Here is an 18,237-nt window from a genome sequence, read left to right on the forward strand (position 1 = left end):
CCGCCAACACTGCTCATGGGAAGGGCTCACTATTAGGGAAGACTGAGTGTGTCACATGGTGTGCCCATCTCTCATTATACCTGGAGATGTCCAGATGTGTCTCTTCCTACAGTTTCTGGGTAGATGTGTGAAGTTGAGGAGAAGCACTACTTTTTAAGGTTCATTTTCCTTGTCTATATAATATGAAAATTATAATAGAATGCCCTCCTTGCCTTCCAACATTGCAAATATCAATTGAGTAAGTACCGAGAGATGCTCTGTAAACTAAGGAACAGTTTCACTAGAATTAGCCACACGAAAGCAAGGACTGTCTTTTTTATTATCTTATGGTCATTTCTCAGACAAATGTATCTGGTAGATTTTCAGCATTCACTGAGTGAGATGAAAGAACCAGAATCAACTAGGAGGTCTCATGATGGATAATTTAGAAGTCTGCTTCATAGACAGTGAGCATCAATTCAGAAGAAATTAAATATAGTGGGTTTAGGTTAATTGGAAAAAAATCATTTAGTCATCTTAAGCTGCTCCTAGAAGGAAATGTACATATATTTTTAAATCAAAAAATAGTTTTATATTGGGGTGCCTGGGTGGCTCAGTGGGTTAAGCCTCTGCCTTCGGCTCCGGTCATGGGCTCAGGGTCCTGAGATCGAGCCCCACATCTGGCTCTCTGCTCAGCAGGGAGCCTGCTTCCCCCTCTCTCTCTGCCTGCCTCTCTGCCTGCTTGTGATCTCTCTCTCTCTCTCTCTCTCTCTGTCAAATAAATAAATAAATAATAAAAATCTTTAAAAAAATAGTTTTATATTTGCTATGTGCCACTGTTTATATAATCCTCAGGGTACTCGTATAAGGGCACGCTTATACCCTTTGTGTAAAGGAACAAAAGAGGGCAGAGGAAGGTTAGGTGCCTTGCTTTTGGTCCCACAGCTAGTTGGCCACAGTGGTCTGACTTCCAGAGTCCATCCTTATCACATTATGTCATACCGTCTGTCTATGTCTGATGGCTTGTTATACATGATGAATGTTGGGGGGGGGAGGCGGGAAGCAATGTACAGCAAGGAATAAAAATAATATATATTTTTTTAAAATTGTGAAAAGAGGTAAGGAACATTGTAGTGTCATTGAGAGAAACCAAGAATTGGAGATTTGTTTTACTGAGTAAACAGGTTAGTACAAAATAAAAGTTGTTTAGCACCTAGTTCCTAGTCTACTTCTAGACCTTCCCTGTATATCCGTCCCCCATGCACACCCATGATTAATTCATAACTGGTAGTGTTTTCTAAGATCTATTATGCTCTGTCACTTCCTTTTCTCTCTTCTTACTATTCCTTCTGTTGTAACACCCCCCCCCCCCACATTGCTACCCTTTTTCCTGAGACTGAGCTCAGACACTAACTCCTCTGGGAATGAGTCCCACAGAGCTGCAAAATTTTTTCTCCATGTTTCTGTTGCACCTTTTGAGAACTTGATTAGAACAATGGCCCTGTGTTCCCTAGGATCACACTTGTCTTTGAAAGCTTCATACTGCTGTAAAAATAATTAGCCACTATGTTCTCTGCTGAGGTAAAGGTAGTCAGGTCCTAACTTAGCTTTTGTGACTTTTTGTGTTTTCTTAAAGATTTTATTTCTTTATTTATTAAAGAGAGAGAGAGAGAGAGAACACACAAGCAGGGGGAGGGGCAGAGGGAGAGGGAGAAGAAGACTCCCCACCGAGCAGGGAGCCCGACATGGCAGGACTTGATCCTGGGACCCAGAGATCATAACCCGAGCCAAAGGCAGACGCTTAACCAACTGAGCCACCCAGGTGCCCTCATAAGTACTAGTTTTTAGCATTTTATTTGCATTGTTTTGAGAGAGAAAGTAAAGACTTGTATTATCTGAAACAAGCATTCAGGTTGTGTTATCTGTGCAAACATCACAAACGAAGTACTGCCTTTCTACAATCAAATGAATCAGGGTTAGGAGAGGCAATACGATTAGATGAAGATGTTAGCAGTATCTCCCGCCTTTGCTCTTCTAATCTCTGACAGGAAAAGTCATTAATAAATTCTTCGAAAGCTTTTTTTTTTTTTTTCCCCTTTCGTCCTCAGATCAAAGGTAACATCAAACTATAGGCAATTGTACTTGGTAATTGCAGAACTAGAAGACGGAGTAGGAACTCAGATCAGATAGCGTGACAGCTCATCCTCGGTGTGGTAGCAGGTGAATCCCTGAGACCAGGATGCGCATATTTATTCAGGAGAGAGTACGTGTGTCTTTTCAAAGGAATATGCAGTAAATCAGGGCAACCTTGGCTTTAAAGGACAGTTTACCAAAGTTCCATACTTCTCCTGCCATAAAAGGGAGAGACATATTCTGAAGACCTTCTCAGGAGTGACCTTTGTGTTTTTAAGGTTTATTTACCTCACCGCTCACCTGTGCATAAGTGACAGCCCTGGTTTTACATAAGTCACGGAGTTTATGTATCGTTTGTCTTTCAGATATTTTAGAAACATCCTCATCAATCCTTGCCTTTCCTTCTTGGTAGAAAGGAACAGTACAGTCAGGAAAAGTAGTTGTGTTAGTTCAAGTAGCAGGGTTGTAATGGATTTTTTTTTTAAACATCTTTATGATGTTACCGATTGCTTATCCTGTGCTTCGGTATTTCAGAAATATGGCAATTATTAGCCAAGCAGACAGGGTCCCGGGGCTCTAAATGCACAGGGACTATAATTTTCCAAGCATTAGAGCCCATATCCTGTTGTCCTCGGTTTTTGAGGTCACCAGCACTTTACTCCAGTATTTACATTTAATTTTTTCGTGTGTGGCAAATGAACATGAGACCTTTAATGGATTCCATAATGCCCATTTTGTATTTAGTTTTGTTCCTTACTTGCATCTTACAGGGTTCATTGTCGTGAAGCAGAATTGTCTGTTTGGGGGTAAAGGCTGGGGGCAGGGGCACAGGCTGAGACTGATTTGGATCTAGTGGAAAAATTTCGCTTTCAGGGATGAGATGTACATTCATCCTCTAATCAGAGGTCATAAAGGCTGAAGAAGTGTTATTTAAAAAGGGAGGTGATGCATTTTATGTTCCTTATTAAAGGAAACTTTTATTGTATTTTAATTTATAATGTTTTCTTGATGAAGCTGGGATAATTAGGTATCTTATTTTTAAAATAATCGCAAAGAGAAGTATATATCAAAATGAGTAATTTTGTTAGACCTCGTTTACTTACAAGATAATCCTATTAAAACCGATTTATATACTTTATACATTCATGCAGAATAATAATTACCATCTGTCTGATTAATATTGCAAAACATTTTATTTGAAATAAAATAGAACATTGACAAGAAACAAGTGAAATAGTACTTCTCATCTGCCACGCTACTCCTTAGCATTTTAAAAGCAAATTGTATTAAGCTTTCCAAGAGTGTTCTATGTGAGTGAGGCAGTCTTTAAAAGTAAGATGTTTCGTTGGAATGTCTTTGTTCCTTTAGTCGTTAGGATATTCTTTAGGGTATAATTGCCACAATGAGTGATTTTTCATAAATAGTATATGATGTATTCTATAGCATAGAAATGAAATTTGTGTTTAAATATGCAGAAAGATAGAGTAGTGTGTAATGTTTGTTTCCAATTTGTTCTTTCTTCGCACAGCAGGACAGTAATAATAGGGCAGGGAAAGGATACAATGACTTCTCAAAGTAGCTTCCAACTCTTGTTTTCTGCTTACTGTAATATGAGGTGGGAGGTCAATTGAAACACAAAGGAATAATTTTGAAACACAAATAATGTGTTTATTCCAAACATTCATGTGTTTGAAATTGACCTTTTTTATGACCTATTCAGTCTTTGGGCAAATCATTACCACATTTGAGCTAATTTTTCTATCGGTGGTCTTTAGTACCCCATAGACTGTGAGGGGCTGCTGCATAATTTTTAGTTGTCCTCAAGCTAATTGTGCATGAAAGTCATGGAGGAAGAGTGTGCCAGACCGGAGTCCCCACGGTTGTTTCTTCCAATTATCATTTTGAGATGAGTCCATTCCATGACCTTACACAAGATGTGAAACTTGTCTAGCTGTATCCTTGCATCATAGCCTGGGACTGTTCTAAGGACATAGTGGCCTCACGGACCTTATATTCTGCGTAGGGGATTGAAATATAAATAAGTATATGAATATTTAAATAAGATCATTACACCTTGCCACTGGTACCCTGAAGGAAATAAACCTGCTGCTCTGAGAGATAATAAAAAGGGTAGATCCACTTCGGATGGTGTCTCAGGACGTATCAATTAGAAGCACGTAAGTGCAGAGAACGGTGAGAGTCAAAACCATGACATACGATAATACCTGATCAACTTCCCTCTCAAGCGTGTTGTAAGAGTCATCTGAGGTCACAGTTGTGGAAGGACATGAAGAAATTGAAAATGAAATATATATGTACAATGTTGTGAATATTTAAGAGGGAGTAGAAAGATGGTTTTCTTTCCCCATTACTCAGAAAACTAGATGCACGTGACCGACCTTAGTCTCCTGCTAGGGTAGGCACGGGGTTGGGACAGGAATCAGGACATCGCAGCAAATCCAAGAACTTTGTTTGATAATGCGATTTGGCACTCTATGCTACCACGTAAAGCCTAGCTCTGTTGTTCTAGTTTATAAAATCATTTGGTTTAATGGTACTTTTTAATATACTAAAATCCATTATAATATAAACACATGCAATTTTTCATATTCCTGAATTTTATCATAGGGTTATTTAAGTTTTTAAAGATTTAATAAACACTAATATAGAAAGCCAAGCAGAAGCACAAAAACATTTTTCTCTAACAGCAGGGCCCATTTAATTTAATCTTGGAATACATGATTTATCCTTAAAGAGAGATACTGTTAGAAAAAAATGAAAAACATTGTTCATGGCCATATGTTATTGTAAAACAGCATATTTGAATATTTTAAAGACACTAAATTTGGTCCAAATCAAAGTAGGCTTTTTTCTTTTGTTGACAGTATGAAGCATATGCTGGGGATATGAGCCATAATTAAGCAGTAAGACACAACAGGGTGTGTGTGTTGTGTTGGGAATGTGCCATTTACTGGGTGTGTAAAATGTGAGGCCAAGAAGAGAGAAGCCCACAGCCACTGTGGCAATGGCAAGATTCCAACCCAACATACGAGCATATGCCTTGCAGCATGCTTTTGCCATATTAACATGCCCTTATTATGAATCCCGTTACTTTATACTCTAAGAACATTTTAAACCGTTATACTTTGGGCCAAACCCAGAAAAAATGAAAATTCCACAAGGAGACCTTTTCCTTTTCTTGTATGTGAAAGGGTTGACTTTATATTATTATTTCCTGTGTTTTAAGGGTATGCTCCAGATCGGGATAGAGCCGCGCTGCGGAATACCACCGAGTAGTCAACTGAAAACAGAGGCGGTCTGAACCCGACAGGGCAATGCTAACTCTCAGATAAACCTTGAACACTCCCACACAGTTGAAAACTGAAGTCCTTTGTTTTGCTTCTCCAATTTCAGGAAATAGGTTTGACCCTCTGAAGTTCTTAAACAAGACAAACATAAATCTCGTTCCAAGGATCTCTTGAGCTTTTAAAGATGGTGCATAGAGGGAGAGAACAGAGGTGACTTCAACTTTACCATTTCTTGTTCCATTTTCAGGAATGTATTTGGAGAACTGGAAAGAACACAGTGTTGCCTTTTGCTTTAATTAACGTTGTGGTGTTGGTTTTAAGAATGGGTAATGACTTAGGTATATTATATGTCTTTCAACCAACTGTTTAAAAATGCATACTGGCAAGGGATAGACATTAAGGGAGAGAAGGAAGATTTTTCGAGAGGAGAAGCCAAGGAACAAACCCTAATGTATTAGATAACATTGTTACTCTCAGAGAGTAGATATGTGTCTTTCTAGTACATACATCGACCTAAATGTCAGTGGGTAGAATTGAGTACATATAATTTGTAATAAAACTACATACAGTCTGTGTTGCAGAATTTTTTTTTTAATTATATGTCTTTGTTCAATTAGGAAGGACCATAATTAAATGAGACTCTATTTGTGGTCATATACCGTAATCAAAATGCCAATACTCTTAGAAATAGGATGAATAATGACCTTGCTGTAGCCTGAGGAAGTTAAAGAATTATGAACTTAGTGGAGGAGAAATGAAATAGGAAAATATCAAACTACACCAAAATTTATATGCTAGTATTTTCTAGAATAGCTTACATTTTTAAAATTAAGTTCTTATAATATTTGCATAGTTAAAAAATCTTGAGAATATATTATGAATTCAAAAAATATATAATGTAGGTAATCTATTTGCAACATAAAATTTATACATATATGAAAAAGGAACAATTTCTTTTCTCAAGAAGCTTAAAATTTGTAAAAGGATTAGGAAATTCCCAGGGGGTTGCATTATAAAGAAGGAATAGGTCACATGCCACAGACACAGAAACAAAAACTCAAAGGAAGAAACTATTGCTCCTTATTGGAGAAGTGAGGGCAGGCTCTTTTGGAAGGAGGGTAGTAGTTCAGGTGAGGATGGGCTAAGGATAAGTAGGGAAGAGGTAATTTGGACAGGGATCAGACAGTATGTTAATCTACTACTGGTAGAGTAGTGACCATGCAGGGGGTGGGGTAGGGAGGGAAGGGGATAGCTTTAGGTTTAGTTTGTCCTGGAAGTGGATGTCCAGAAGGTTGGAATGTTATCGAAGGAGAGGGTTTTATGAGCATACTTCTGATCACCGACCTTTCAGAGAACCGCCGTGCTCCCAGAATTGGTGGTTGTCTCAAAGATCCACAGTTAGAGTGGCCCCGGACTTGAATGTGAATTTGCTGACTTGACAGTCCACTGCTTTTTTTTCAAACTGTGAACTGACTCAAAAGCAGAATGAAGAAGTATTTTATTTTAGCAGAAGTAGAAAGTCTATGAAGGATTATGCCTGAGGTAGGATGGAGAGAAACAATTAACAAAGAGTCTCTGAGGGTTGTATGTGGGAAGAATTGGGCTCCGCACTCAGTTTGTGTCAGTTCTAAAAGCAGTGAAATGCATTCATGAAGATAGAAGTGTAACAGATTGTTAAGAGGGCATTTTGATTATATGGAGACTTTATGTAGATTTTGAAATTGTGGAAGATAATTTCCAGACCAAAGGAGTTGTTATAATCCACCATAGAACCCTTATTTTCTCATACTTGAAGGGAAGTTCTTCATACATCCAAACTTGTGTTGTCTTCTCTCTCAAATATAGATCATGGTCTTGAGAAAAATAATATATGCATCCAAAGAGATTAATGAAATCATTAGAGGGACATGAAGAAATGGGGAAATAAGATGTTTTGGGGGGCACTTGGGTGGCTCAGTGGGTTACATCTTTGCCTTTGGTTCAGGTCACAGTCTCAGGGGCCTGGGATCGAGCCCCACATCAGGTCTCTGCTCAGCCGGGAGCCTGCTTCCCCCTCCCTCTCTGCCTGCCTCTCTGCCTACTAGTGATCTCTCTGTCAAATAAACAAAATCTTTAAAAAAAAAAAAAAAAGATATTTTTCTTCTTAGATGCACTTGTCATTTTAAACCAAGAAAGAGAGAAAGAAAGAAAGAAAATTAGTCATTAGAAGTAAGAATAAAATAATAAACAATCATGAATACTTGTAAAGCCAAAAGGAAGTCCAGACTTTAAGATTTTAGACTTGAACAAAATTAATAACCTGGCATTTGTGGGGCATAGAAAGCTCAAGGGAAGGTTTCCTTCCTAGATATCCACAATCTGGTGATAGCATCCATCACAGTTGTCTTAAATATCAGGGTTGATTGATGAAATGAAGATGCTGCTGTAGAAGTTTGTGTTTTAGGTTAGAGCCTGTGCTGTAAGGCTCTTTGAACTTCTTTTGGATGGCCAAGTGGCTATCAGTCACCTTGGTCTTTTATTCCCATGGAGTAGCTCAAGCCTGGGGAAAAACAGGTAGATGCAACCAGTGACACCATTCACTTCTCTTTTTTTTGTAGTCCTGGGGGGAGCAAACAAAGGGAATTTCTGGTTGTAAATAGCCCAGGAAGAGCTCTGCATCTTTTATGATCAGGAAGGAAATAAAAGTAAACAAATAATTAAGGAGACAAACTGAGGGGAAAGTAATTTGAGATGAAAGAGCTGAAAAAGAGATTGGTCTTCGCAAAACAGTGACTTTTAGCGGGGTAAGTCAGAAATCTGTTACCACTGAAATGTTGTTCCTCTATCACATTCGCTTGTATTCTACGACTGCAGACTGGAAACGAAAATGTCCTCTGGAAAATAAAGGGAAATTGTTCATTCTTTGTTCACCCTAATTGAGCCTGAAAATTTCAAATAACACTGCTCAGATGGAAAATGCCACAGAAAACACAGTGCTGGTCTGGTTCAAGTGGCAGATGTGAAGCATTTGCTAAACAAAATGCACCTTTAAACAGTGAGATGTTTCATAACTTTTTCTATTATATTTCAGAATTGTCTAAATTTAATGCAGGCATTCGAGACCTATTAGACTCTTAAACATGAATTTATTGGAAAATGATTTTAAATATTTTATTTTATAACTCTTGAGATTTAGGGATATTTTTGTGACTGCATAGGTAATTCCATATTATTTTTTAACATTGAATTTATTGTTGTTCTAGAGCTTGGAGAGGACTTAGCTCAGACAATGAGAAGTGTTCAGACAATGTAGTAATGACATTAATAGCCACGGTTTGTTAGTGGTTATTAGGTGCATGGCATTTGCTGTTCCTTCAAGTGCATCGATCATGTATAGGCTCAATATTCTATTTTTATTTGCTAAATTTGGCAACCCTACTACTTACAGAAATAAGAAAATTAAAGTCAAAGAATTCTTCCCAAAACACAGAGTTGGGAAAAGAAGTAGGCTGGAACTGGAACCAAGATTTTTCTTTCTTTATTTTTTTCTTTTTTTCTTTCTTTCTTTTTTTTTTTTTTTTCCTTTCACAGCCTATATTTTAACTTCTATAATTCAGTGTGTTCTCACGAATCAATGCAAAAATTCAATGTACAGAAAAACGTAATAACAAAAAAAAAGATAGGCAGAATTTGTCTCATTGATAATGACTTTCCAATACTGTTAAAATGAAGAAAAGTATAGTCTAGTTTTCTTTGAATTTAGATTTGACATATTTATTATGCCTTTGGAGGAGGATAGGTTTCCCTTCAACTTGATTTGAACAGGCACTGAATAAGCACAGCTGTTTCATGTTAACTTCGTCACAAAGAAGAATGTGTGCAAAGGTTCAAGAGAGTGAGCAGAAACTCTTGAGAGACAGGGAGCCAGAGGAGGAATGGAATTCTACCACTGTGGAAAAGGAACACATTCTTACCATAAACCCCTCTAAACTGAAATGAGCACATTGATAACTATTCATTATGTGCCCACCGTGTGACCGGGACTGCACCGTCCACTGTGGAGTGAAAAGCTTGGGGTGGGGGGAAGCATGACTCTTGCCCACATGTGGCTCAAAAAAAGCATGTATGTGAGACAACATAGGGCCTTAGGGAGCAGGGGCTTGAGGTGACGGCTTCTAGAGTCTGGATGGAATTCTCTGCTCCTTCTCTTACTAGCTGTATATCTCTCTGATCAGTCTCCTCATCTGCAAGATGGAGATCATAATTCTTCTGTTGGAAAATATAATTAAAAAAATAGTAATAATCTGCCAACCCAATAAATCTCCCCACAAACACAGAAGTGAAAGAAAACAGTTTTATTGTTGCATAGCCCGAAAGCAGACTCCGATGTGTGCTCATCCTAGGCAAATTCCGGAAAGAGATCGCAAAGACAAAAAGAAATGTCACCCGTTTACATAGCCAAGCAGATAGAACTCACGAAGTACATGTTCTCAAGATCAAGATAAGAGGGGGCGCCTGGGTGGCTCAGTGGGTTAAAGCCTCTGCCTTCTGTTCAGGTCATGATCCCAGGGTCCTGGGATCGAGCCCCACATCGGGTTCTCTGCTCAGCGGGGAGCCTGCTTCCTCCTCTCTCTGCCTGCTTCTCTGCCTACTTGTGATCTCTGTCTGTCAAATAAATAATTAAAATCTTTAAAAAAAAAATCAAGATAAGAGGATTTGACAGCACCCTTGGTTACACATAGTCCTACCTAAATTTACCTGGTGATTGCAGTTAGTGTTTGGGTTAGTTAACTGGCTTTCTCTAAGGGAAAAATAAACTTCTCATTCTATGAGAATGGCAGAGTATTTGTCTAGCTTGGGACAGGGTGCCTACTGAGGTTAGGCTCCTGCCCTCCCACTGAAACCCGGGGACAGGGGACCAGCTTCCTTGATGAATACATTTCAAGGAGATGATTCTCGGGTCCTTGAAAAAAGACTTCCCTGACTCTTATAAGGCTGAAATAAGCTTTATTTAGCTTTTAAAAAGATTTACATACACTTTGACCAAGGAGACAAAGAACTTAGAATTACGAGTTTCCTTAAGTAAATTCTCTATGAAAAGGAAAGGAGGAGTCCATCTCCTCATTTTCAATAGGATAATTTCATCCTCTTATTTTTAATCTACATTTGTCCTTATACTTACCAAATAGGGGAAGGTGTTTGGTATAGTGATTGAGATATCATAAATGCTGTAAAATATTATTGTTATTATTACCATGACTGTTGATTTTATATATATACACACACACATACACACACACATATAAATCAATTTATATACAAATTGATGACAGTACAGTGATAGTATAATGACAATCAATGATAGTACAATTAGTTGATAATAAATGGTTGTATAATCACTGATATATATCAACTGTGTAAATGTGTGTGTGTGTGTGTATGGGTGTGTGTGTGTGCATGTGTGTAGACTAAGCCCCAAGAAGGACAGGGTTTTGGCGTTATGGGAAGGTATAAGAAAACAGCTATGAGGGCACCTGGATGGCTCAGTCGGTTGAGTGTCTGCCTTCAACTCAGGTCATGATCTCAGAGTCCTGGGATTGAGTCCGGCATTGGGCGCTCTGCTCAGCGGGGAGCCTGCTTCTTCCTCTGCCCCACTCCTCCCCCACTAATGCTCTCTCTCTCTCTCAAATAAATAAACAAAATCTTTAAAAAAAAAATAGATGTGCATGGACCTAGAAGTAATTGCTAGATGTCTACAGCGTAGAGAGCAGTGCATTATTAAAAAAGGTGGGAGGGGGAATGAAACTTTCAAACATGAATAAAAATATATATGCTAGGAAGTTTGATTGGAGAACATAAATAAATGGGTCTGACCTAAAGGTGAGGCTGTGTTTGGGCATAGGGAGAGCAATCGTGCTGAGAAATTTAGGTGAGAGGTATTTATAGAAAATTTTTAATATGAACTTTACATTGGATGCAATGAGAGTATCATGTAGGAGACGGTACAGGAGGAAAGCAATGGGCTGAAAAAGAATTTTTAATATGTTGATCTCTCCTTGGGGTGCAGGTAAGATGAATTTTGTGAAAGCTAGGTTCTCAGGCGCACTATATGTTAAAGAACCTGTGAACCGAGATAAGGTCCCAGGAAGGTGGCAGCCAAGGAAATGGGATGTTGCATTCAGTGTCGGGGCAGAGGAATAGAAGAAATCAGAATGACAGAAACATGGTCAGCCCATACGACTACGTGAGGAGTAACGGCTTTAGAAAAATAAATAAATAAATAAAAATGAAGGACACCAGGATACTGCATCTCCTTACGTCCAAAAGTTGAGCGAAAGAGGAAAAGAGAGGAGTTGGACAAAATCTCCAAAAGGAAGGGCGAAACCGGTTACCAAAGTCTGTATTTCTAAGTTGGCTTATTGTATCAATCGATTCATTGGCCAAATGCAAGAAATATTAAATTTATCAAACATACCTCTAAATCCACAAATTGAAGTCCCCCTCACAGATTCCTAGGGGGCATTGAGTCACAGAGCCTTTCATTTGCTCACGGGCGTCGCCCCCCCCGTTCCCCCCGCCCCCCCCCCACCCCCCGGTCTCTAAAACTGGACCCGGGAAGCTGGCTATGGTTGTGGAGAGGGACCTGGGGAAGGATGAGGGGCAGAGGTTTCTCATGACTCCTGAAAACCTTGCATCACACCGTGAGTCTGCAATCACGTGGAGGACGAGGGGTTTTTATTCATTGTTTTACTTCCCAAGCACTTGGTCTGATGCTGGTTCTCTACAAAGAGTTGTTGAACCGAAATGTGCCTTTGAGCCAGTGGTGGAAGAAGTGGTGTGTTCACTGAGCATCGCCACCCAGCAAAGAGTTCCGGGGGAGCAGAGGTGGGTTGGTGCAGATTCCCAAGCAACACCGAGGACCACATAGATACCTACTGACTTAGAGCCTTATGGCCATCAGTGTTCCTGGAAGAAAAGAGTTGGGCAGATGGGAGTAGAACCTAAGAAAGCAGAGAGCAGAGTGAATACAATATTAGGCTTTGTATGGAATACTCAGTAGAATGTCAGAAGAAAGAAGTTTGTTTTGAAAAACTATAATATAAATCCACTCCACTCCACTCTTTGTTTGCAATTTAAGGGAATTTCTCCAGTCACTCTTCCCAGCAAGAATTGTAGGCACCTCATTAAGCTGCCTCTAAATTGTATTGTATGAATATTTTATAAGGCAATTTTGTTCATCTAATCATCATATTGAGATGGATTAAAGAGAAGAGGAGGATTGGTTCATTTCAGATATCTGCACTATTTGTTGTTGTTGTTTAAAGAAACTTTCCTTTCCTCTACAGAATTGGATTTCATTATCCTAAGGACATTCATGCTTTATTCAGAATTTTCTGCCTATTTGAATTGGCAAATTCAGTACCAGTCCTTAACAATGATGTCTCAGAGGAACTTTCTCTTTCGATGTTGTCAATTTTTTTTCTTCCTTTCCATCATAGGAAAAAAAAAAAAAAAGTCATAATGCCAAAGTGCCACAGGCTTTGGCAAAACATCTGTCCTCTACAGAAAAGTTCAGACTCTTAAAATTTTTACAAGGTTCTGTCCCTCTTGCTAAGAAGAGTAAGGATCTTCAGTGAGAGCTACATGGTCAATATTCAAAGTAGTATTTCTTTTCCAATTGTCAATAATTCCATGAACCCTTACACTATTTCCCTTTGTTTAGGGATAATAAGTAATTTGATTTCTAAAAACCGAAAGAAAACAAACCAAGACAAAGACTAAAGTAATAACTGTGTTATCTAATAATACTGAGAGGATTTAAAGAAGAAAGAAGAAAAAGAGAAAGAAACTTTTTTTTCAAAAACTAACCTTTTTAAAAATCCCAGCATAAACTCAAAAGCCTCTCATTACTAATCCTAGTCCTAGTATAATATTCCAAGTTTTTCTGGATGGGGATTTTCCCTTAAATCGAGTAAGAAACATTTTCCTTGAGATTGTTATGATTTATAATGATTTTATGTTTTTGGTCAATCACACTCCTTCATCACTTTGGGATGAAAACAAAGGAAGCCATGGCCCCAAGTACGTAGTTGTCTAGGTCTCAGACGGATTATGTTATTTTCCTGGATTTATGTTTTCAGAGCAATAGTCAGGAATGACAGCATGTGCAGTGGAGGGTAAGTGGGGTGGGGAGAGGTCTAGACGTCTCAAGAATTTGATAATATTTAGCAAGAAGAGAAGGCTTGGGGACGGTGGAACATGACCGGTTATCACTTAAAAACCATTTCAGTCAAGCTCCGAATACAGAGCAGCCTTTGTATAGCACAGGTAGGCAGATTTAGAAAGGGTATACTGAATAATAAATTTAATAACTTTAATTATGCAAAACTGTAATGAATACACTCAGGAAATAGTTCTTCCGTAATCTTCAGCAGCTTATAGAACAAAGTTCTTTTCCATGGAACTCTTATAACCTTTGAAATGAGGTCTGTATGTGCAAAGTGTTTAATTCATTTTTAATGAAATATAAATAATATTACTTTTAATAAATACAGTACAATAATGTTTGGTCATATATTTGCTTATAAGATATTAGAAGCTTATGACTGTAAAATTTAAAAATTCAAATATACAAATACATGTATTATATGTTAAATATATATGTACCTTATATGACATAAAAGCATTTCTGTTTGCTAAATTATAGTTATCTCAAAATTTTATGTAATTAGTTTAAGTTATATATATACATATATATATTTTTTTTCTTTTTGAGAATCTCACTTTAACAACTGATCACACGAAAGGTACTTGCCCAATCTCTACTAAAACTTGTTTTTCTCACCAGCAGATGTTTTTAGGCTCAATTTGCCTGGCTTTTTATGTCATTAGTCTGTGAAATATACCCTGGGCTCATCCATTAATATCTTCATGAGTTTGTAACAGGTTTTGAAAGAAAAATAAAATTAATAGGATCAGAATTCTCACAAGGGGGTATCTAAAAGTACAGTTTTCTCTGCTAGATATCTGATCATTTTGGTGTCAAATAGCTCTTATTTCTGGGGTATTTCTACATGAAATGAACAACCTTGTTAAATTTTGCCACATAGCATGGTGTTCTTATGTTGTTTGCATGTGTTTAAACTCAAAAGCCTCAGAAGAAAATACAGTGAAACCAAAGGATGCTTGACAAGTTACCTGTCACTTTATAATCTAATGAGTTCCCGTGGTTCTAGAAGCCCTAGAACCTGTCTGCATCCCCACACTTTCCATGTGCCTAAACTTGATCTCATATCCCTGGCTGAAGAATTACAGAGATTGGTGGAGAGACTGATTTCAGAAACTCAAAGGAAGTTCCCAACCATTGGAAATACTCTCCCTTAAAATACAGACTTAGTGATCATGCATGTTTACTGACTTTGCAATGTGTAGGACACAACCAGAGCTTAACAAAGAGCTGACATTTCCTGCCTCCAGTAGGTTTATAAATTCAGTTTTATGGTGAGTGATTCAGGGAGGGAACTTGTTTTGGGGAAGGAAGGAGGTACTAAGTTACATTTTAAGCATATATGAGCATTGAAGTATTATCAGAATGCAGCTCTGGGGTCCTGGCAGTCGAGGAGGATGTAGGGCTGGGATTCACAATGAGTCATTTCAGGAGAAGTGGACGATGAAAGTAGAGAAGACAAAGCTAGCAAAGACATCAGGGCTGTCTCTTCCAAGGGCTGACAGGAAGATGGGTGTAGCTTGTGGAGGAAGAGAATCAAGGTCAGAACTGGGTAGATGGAACCTCATCTGAAATATTAAATCGCTTAAGCAAGCCTGCAAGTTGCCAATAGATTGAGAAACAATCCTGCGGTCCTCCACATTGCCTCTCCCTGTAAGTCTCTAGATAAAGCTTCTTTTTTCTATCCAGAAATCCTCTTGAGTTGACAAATCATTACACCATAGCTACCTCAGAATTAATATAGAGTCCAATTCCTTGATCTTCAGAGGGCATTTAAAAGGCAACTCCTTTCCCCTAAGCATATACCTCAATGGATGCATCCCTTCACCCATGCTACAGAAACCCTACCGCTCAAACTCTAATAGAACACTTGAGAAAACACCCTTACTCACGTGTGAGGAAGTTTGGCCGCTTGTGTGTGTGTGTGTGTGTGTGTGTGATGCTATATTTAAAGACCCACTAAGCTTTAGAAAAACAAACAAACAAACAAACTTACACCTGTCATTTATATGCTTGACCTTTCCCAGCACAGAGAAAAAGGACCATATGCTTAGAGTTTTTAAGAGTAATGATAGATTCTGAGTATGCATGGGTAAACAGAAAATAGGCAATGACATATTTATGTAAATACTGAGAAATATGTCAAGCTAAAACGATAGGATTAAAAGAAATCTTAGAAGTCTGATTGGATAGCCATATATAGTAGATTATGAAGTTGCTTCTGTGTTTATGCAGGTTTTAGTAGAAAGGTTTTTGTGACTTAACTATTACTCTTTTTTCAGTTTTATTTACTTTATTATTTAATGCTTATGGCAAAGAACACTAGGAAATAGGATTTTGCCTACAATAAAAGCCCATTTCCTAGTAACTCAATGTATTCCAGATTTATCCATGGGTCTAACACCATCCCCCCATGATAAGGTAAATTTTGCAAAACATAATCCAGAAAATAATCTGAATTATCTTTACCTTTTATTTATTTTATTGTCTTCATCCATGGCTTTGCCTACTATATTGGCGTTGTGATCAAATTTTTCATCTCAACATTTATGAAAAATCAATAGCAGGAACTCAGGGAGACAGAATTTTAACTGGTGTCTAGAGGAATTCCTCAGTGCCTGCCTCTCTCACTAGAGAAAAAGCCAGACTTGTGGTTCCAGAGAGTAGCTACCATTTACAGGCCAATTTTCAATGAGGTAATTCTAGTCATAAATCTTAGTGGGGAAACACTATTGTTGTACACTGGGTTCCATTAATTGAGAGGAGTGTTGGGTGTAGGGTGGTACTCTCCTTACCCAAGGGTCTTCTTGTTTCTCTGTGTTTGGGTGTACTCAGCTATTTAAAAAACAAAACAAAACAAAACAAAAACAAAACCAGAAAAACCATAACAACAACAAAAACCTGCACTGATTTAACTCTGGCCATTGCAACTGGGATTTCCAGATGCTAAGTGCTAATGCATCATTTAAAAGTATGCTATTTCCTAGTTCCTTTTGGGCGGCAAAGGCTTTTGTCTTCAAGCTAGAATGCATCAAGGTCGCTTGAAGGTCGGACTGAGAATAAACCACATGATATAAACCTCTGTGGTTGGGTTATGTTCCATGAACAAGTCTGTGGTCTCTTAACTTCTACTTCTAGCTTGCAATAACTATTCCTTTAGAGATTAAAAACAAAGTTGCTTGATTATAGTTGATCCAATATTTCTGGAAGATTAAAATATTACAGTTTAGACAAAATCAATAGTGAGGATAAAGTAAATTTTAATAGTTTGCAGTCATTTTAATGATGGGTATTAAGTCCTAGAAACCCCAATATTCTATATAAATTTCAGAAATTAATTTTGTAGTAACAGTTTGAGTTGACCAATTATATTATATACTTAATAAAATACATTACATCAAAGTACTCAAAATGGTATGTGATTCTGATGCAGGTTTTTCATTTTTCATTAAGACATATAGTTTTCTTTATGGAAACTCATTATTTGATGCTGCACAAATCAAAAATTTTGAAAAAATAAAAATGCCACTCAATCTTGAATTGAGGAATCCTTTTTTTTATGATAGATTAGTCAATGAGAATAAGAAATAAGACACTTGAAGCTTCCCCTGATAAATAATTTTTGAATTGCATCTTTCCATTGTGCTGATGTGCCTTTCCTATCACATTATGAGGTATAATACAACTCTAGAAAGATTGGCAATAAAGAAACATTAAGTACCAGAAATTAATTTCCTCAATGGATCCTGAAAATTTTCATTAGCCTAGAGGGTTAATTTTATAATTTTAGTGCAATCATTATTTATCATCTCTTGGTTTACGGGAAAGAATTAGAGTTATTAGCTATTAAATTATCCATGAAAATTTGACACTCCTCTAGACCAAACAAACCCTGAGGCTTGCTGATTTTCCCAGTGTGAAACATCTGTGGCTTCAACTAGAAAGAACTTAACATTGTCTAATTAGATTTCCAAGATTTATAAGGTTCAAATACTCTGTTATTAGAAACCTGAGAATTAGCACAAAAGTTTAAATTCTTACTTATTAAAGTTTATTTAAAACATCCTTAACAAGAATGGCATTTTTTTTTTGGAGGAGTATTGATTTGCAATTTATTCAAATCAACCAAGAAATACCTGTGATTGCAAAATTGGTCTTAGATAACATGCTTCATATAAATATGCACAAAACTATCTTCCCTTCCCCTCAAAAAAAAAAATTGAAAACAATTTTGACAATAATTGAAAACTACTGGAGAAATTTTAAACCTAACATTTTCTCCAGACCGTTGAATTAAAGGCACATGTACTTGCTAAAGATGTTGAGGGGTCTCTGATTCTTGATTATCTGAGGATTAAAAGACAAACAACAGCAACTTAAAGTTATACAAACTTCCACATCTGTTTTCCCACTGTATCTTTACCAAGGGAGTTGGCCAAAAGAAATTCAACTCCTGGCTGGGGAATTTGTGAAGATGTTGTGATCTCTATTTTGTACTCTTCTTGGCATAATCTCCCAAGGAAACCAACAGGGTTGCCTCTTGGGGCTTTCCATAGAGGAGACCCTGGGATTGAATTGACTTGAATTGTTTTGTGAGACAGAGGACAAGTT

The sequence above is a fragment of the Martes martes genome (genome assembly GCF_963455335.1).
Source record: "Martes martes genome assembly, chromosome: 2".
NCBI lineage: Eukaryota > Metazoa > Chordata > Mammalia > Carnivora > Mustelidae > Martes > Martes martes.